This window comes from Monodon monoceros, unplaced genomic scaffold, assembly GCF_005190385.1.
Source record: "Monodon monoceros isolate NGI ecotype Baffin Bay Population unplaced genomic scaffold, NGI_Narwhal_1 Super_Scaffold_7, whole genome shotgun sequence".
Lineage (NCBI taxonomy): Eukaryota > Metazoa > Chordata > Mammalia > Artiodactyla > Monodontidae > Monodon > Monodon monoceros.
Window position 1 is genome coordinate 12,390,472 of NW_021703784.1, and position 4,885 is coordinate 12,395,356.

Genomic DNA, 4,885 nt, shown 5'->3' on the forward strand with positions numbered 1-4,885 from the left:
CTTGCAGCCCGCAAGCTCGGCCACCCTGTGTCTCCCAGGCTGCTCTGCTTGCCTTGCAGCCTGACAGCCAGCACTCTAACCAGACGGACAGGCTGCCATTGCCCTGACAACGTCTCCTCTACTTGGCTTCCCTGAAAAGTGTCAGATTTGAGGGAATTTTTTTTTTTTTTTTTTTGCGGTACACGGGCCTCTCACTGCTGTGGCCTCTCCCGTTGCGGAGCACAGGCTCCGGACGCGCAGGCTCAGCGGCCATGGCTCACGGGCCCAGCCGCTCCGCGGCACGTGGGATCTTCCCGGACTGGGGCATGAACTCGTGTCCCCTGCATTGGCAGGCGGACTCTCAACCACTGCGCCACCAGGGAAGCCCTTGGAGGGAAATTTGAGCCAGTTTCCCAAGCCCTAAACCCCAGCTCATCTCCTTTCTGGAGCCGCCCTGCCCTACTCCGACCTCCTCGGTGTAACTGCCTTCCGGCTGCCGTCAACATCTCAGCGCTTGTACCTTGATCTGTTCTTGCCAAGCCCCAGCTGAGTGCCTGGCGATGCTCCGGAAACTGTGGGCTTCGGGGCAGGAGCCACAAGATGCCTACAGTCTGCTCTTTCTTTTGTTCTGTTTTAATCACCCGTTAACTCAACAGATATTTATCAGGCCCCCACTGTGTGCTGGGCACCGAGTGAGACGCTGATGGCTGTAGAGCTGGCCTGGTGGTGGGAGGAACGGAAGGTTACAAGGCAGCGAGCGTGACCAGGTCAGCCACCAGGGAACTCGGAGGAGGGGGGTTGGGGGTTGGGGGGAGCGGGAAGGGAGGGATCGCTTGGCCTGGATTGGGGTGACGGGTGTCAAGAAGCAGTTCTTGGAGGAAACGCCAACTAAGCGAAGACCCAGAGTGGGTGGAGCAGCAAAGAAGCAGCGTGTGAAACAGCCCCAGGGTGAGTGTTCCGTGCAGGGCCTTCCGGGAGCTGCAGAAAGTTCAGTCTGGTTAGACTTTGGGTGTGAGGGGGGGTCCAGCCCGCACGTGAGGACTGGAGGCCCCCCTGCTCCCCGGTCAGGGCTGCCAACCAGCCTCCTCGGGCGCCCCTCCCCGGGCGGTGGTGCTTCTGCCTGGGCCAGGAGGACTCCAAGGTGGCTGGCGCCGGCCTCCCCTGAGCAGCACAGGACGTGAGTGGGGCGGTGCCAAGAAGGGGCCTGGGTGCTCCGCAGCTGCTCCCCCTCTTCCTCAGCGGTCCTCACCCCCTGAAGCCCTCAGTGACTCAGGCCGAGCTGGCCTCGCCTCCTTCCATGTGACGCACGCCTTGTGCCTCTCTGGGGTCAGGCAGCCTCCTCTGTCCTCTTTGCCTTTCAGGGAATGCTCTGGCTTCCCTTCCAGTTCCGGTTCCAATTCTTGTTCAGGTTCCGACTCTGGTTCTGGGCTCAGCTGTACCCACAGGTGAGGCCATACACAGAAGCCAGGCCTTGCCAGGGCCAGGAGAGCCGATTCTGACCTCAGAGCCTCCTCCTGGGGAGGGGCCTCCTCCATCCCTGAGCCAGGATGGGGGCAAGGGCGGCCATGGGGTGATGAGACAGACTGTGGATGAACTTCCCAGAAGTGGAGGCTGGAAAAACATGGAAGATATGGAAGGAATTTTTAGTGACATCACAAAGGTAGCTGTTAGACTCTAAAATCAGTTAGCATGCTTGGCTCAGAAGAAAAAAATTTAGCAGTATAGTTTAAGGGATTAGGAGGAGAGCTCTGGAGTCAGATTATGTAGAATTCAAAACTCAGTTCTGCTACTTATTAACCTTGTGACCTTGGGCAAGTTACTTAACCTCTCTGTGTCTCAATTTCCTCCACCGTAACATGGGAAGAATGACAGTACCCACCTGGTAAGATTATGGGGGGGGTTGAATCAGATAATTCATATTAAGGATTTGGCCTAGTGCCTGTTACATGGTGAAGGCTTCATAGATAATAATAATTAAAAAAAATAATGCTATTTACTGGTATTATTCTCTGCAAGCCCTCTGATAGATGGGTGAGTGACCCTGGCCTGGCACCCACTGGGGGCTTCACAAGGGTTTACTCCCCCCTCCCCCCACCATGGGATGAGAGAGTGGCAGAATGGGGGTTCTGCTAGGATGTATGCCATCACTGGTTAACAGCTGAGTGATGGAGGGCAAGTTGCTCAACTTCCTGGTCTTAATTGGTCTTAATTTCCTGATCAGTGAGATGGGGATAATGCTATCTCACTTGTGAGTAGTAAAGTTTGTATGGTATGGATGGATGGCACAGAGCTGAGTGTCAGCTCTGCTGTGTGAACTTGGGCAAATTGCTTCACCTCTCTGGACCTCTGTTTCTTGGTACTACGCACCAGGGAGAGTTGTGAAAGTGGGGATAATCTATGTAATGTGCCTGGCAGAGAGTATGACTTCAGTAAAAACTAGTCACTAGTATTGTTATCCTGATGATGAAGGTGGGGAAGAAGTTCAGGGTTCTGGGAGGGAACTGGTTGCTTCTGGGAGGGAACTGGTTGGATCTAGGTGTTCCTTGGGAGAGAGAGCTACTTGTCGCAGCCTTAGAATGAGATGTGCGTCTTGTTTTCCTTCATGTCTTCCTGAGATGTAAGCACTGCCTGAACCTGGGCAGGTTCACGTTCAAGCTGTGTGGAAGGGATGGGGAAGGAAGGTGACCTTGGAGGTCTTAGGAGCAAACCCAAAGCAGAGGCTTCGCTGTAGCCGACCCCCCACCTCACTTTGTGGGGCTTGTGCTGACCGACCCCCTCATCCCCTCCAGGCCTCCCCGGCTGACAGTCCATGCAGGGCAGCCGAGCGATGCTGGACCAGCCCTGCCACACCTGTTCCGTCTCTGCTCTCCTGTTTGTTTTTTTCCTTTCCTCCTATCTTACAATTCTGGGGAAATTAGTTTCTAGAATTCAAACAGCCGGGAGGAAAGCCGGAGATTATCCAACACATTTCCATTCCCCCAACCCCGCGCCCCCCAAGTCCTCTAAAGGAGACGGTATCTTGGGCGAGGCAGACAGCCTGTGGTCTGTCTGACCTCAGTCCCTCTAGCTGGGCTGTTAGCCTGTGCCCTCTTGTTTGGCCCTCTAGAGAGGTGGAAAGAAGCTGGCCAGCCTACATCCAAATAACCCTCCCGAGGTTAAGAAGGGTGTTATTAAGGCATCCCTTCTCCAGGCTAAATAATCCTAGTGCCTTTAACCCTTTCCTCTCAGGTTCTGTTTTCCAAGTCTTTAATTATTTTCATTGCCCTCTCTGTAATTTAGGATGCCACCCTATAATCATAGAATTTCAGAGCTGGAAGGTTCCTAGGAGAGGTGTGGAGGACAGCCAGATGCAGAGGGTTCAGGCCTCTCCTTGCCCAGTCGCCGGAATGGGAAGGAAGCCCAGTAGGCTCCCTTTCACGATGCCCTTCCCCGTCCCTCTTCCAGCAGGGGAGAGCCCTGCTCATTTGTCCTTAAAGCAAAAATTGATTGAGCCGTTCTGGTGAGCTGTGCGCTGTCTAGGCATTTTCAAAATTGTGACCTCCTTAATCCCTCCACTGTCCTGCCGGGGAGCCTCATTTTGTAGGCAAGGAAACTGGCTCTGAGAGATTAAGTAACTTACCCAAATTCACACACGAAGAAAGTCGCAGGCCCCTCCACCCAAACTCCCTTCTCCTGCTACACTCACCCCAATCCCAGTGGCGCCCACAGAGTCAATTCCCACTGGCCTTTATGGAAGCATCTCTCTCCTGGAGAGTCTGTCAGGCTCCAGGGAGGCCAGAGCTGGGCTGCGGCAGGAATTGTCAGGATTCTCTCTCCCTCTCTCTCTCTCTCTCTCTCTCTCTCTCTCTATATATATATATATATATGTATATATATATCTTTATATATCTATATATATTTATATAAAGAGATTCATTTATATATCTTTATTTGTATATGAAGAGATTTATTTCAAGGAATTGGTTCATGCAATTGGGAGCTGGTAAGTGCAAAGTCCAGAGGACAGGCTGGCAGGTTGGAAATCAAGCGGGATTTGATGGCACAGTTTTCGAGGCAGAATTTCTTCAACAGGAAACCTCAGTTTTTACTGTTATAGCCTTTCCACTGATTCGAAGAGGCCTAACCACATTAAAGAGGGTAATCTCCTTCACTTAAAGTCAACTGACTGTAATGTAACCACATCTACAAAATACCTTCGCAGCAATACCTGGATTAGTGTTTGATTAAATAACTGGGTATTATAGCTTAGGCAAGTTGACACAAAAAGCTACCTATCACATGCTCCTTTATGGGTGTCGATGGGGAGAAGTTGGCTTGATCCAGTAGGCCTTTTCCCCAGAGTCCCAGGCAAGTGCTGGGAAGGTGCCAAGGAGGGCAGAGCCCTCTGTGGACCTCCCCATTATGAAGGTGCTAGGTCCCAAGGTCAGGGTTGTCCCACCAGATCCACACCAGAATGCTTTCCCCTGGGGATGTGCTGCCTTTGTCTGCTTGCGAGCTGCATTTAAGATCCAGGGACTTTTCAGGGGGCAGAAGGCTTAGAAGGAGCAAAGGGCAATCCTCGGAGTAGGAGCAAGAGGACTGTTGCCTGAGTCCGAGGGACCAGGTAGGCCAAGAGCCCTTGAGGGTGCGGACCGCGTCTTATCTCTCTGTATCCCAGGGTTGGGACTATGGCCCACGGGAGACGTGCTACAAATGTCTGTTCCTTTCCCTTCATCAGCCTCCCTGGTAGGTGCCTAAAACATTCTAGGCAGGTAGAAATCAGACCTGTTTTTAAAGTTCTTCCAATAAGAACATTTACTGATAACAGAAATAGTATTTCCCAGTTTAGAGAGTTCTCCTCCTCCTCCCCCTCCCCCCTCCCCCTCCTCCCCCTCCCCCTCCCGTCCCCCTCCTCCCCCTCCCCCTC

The 4,885-nt window shown here is 52.8% G+C and overlaps 1 protein-coding gene across 1 annotated transcript in view; it reads left to right on the forward strand.

The window, feature by feature from the left end:
* Positions 1-437: 437 nt before the first annotated feature.
* Positions 438-4,885, forward strand: part of TRIM29 (tripartite motif containing 29) — a 35,842-nt gene continuing 31,394 nt past the window's right edge. Inside the window, exon 1 of the mRNA XM_029206993.1 lies at positions 438-746. The gene's annotated coding sequence lies outside the window, so the exon portion shown is untranslated. The remainder of the gene's footprint in view (positions 747-4,885) is intronic.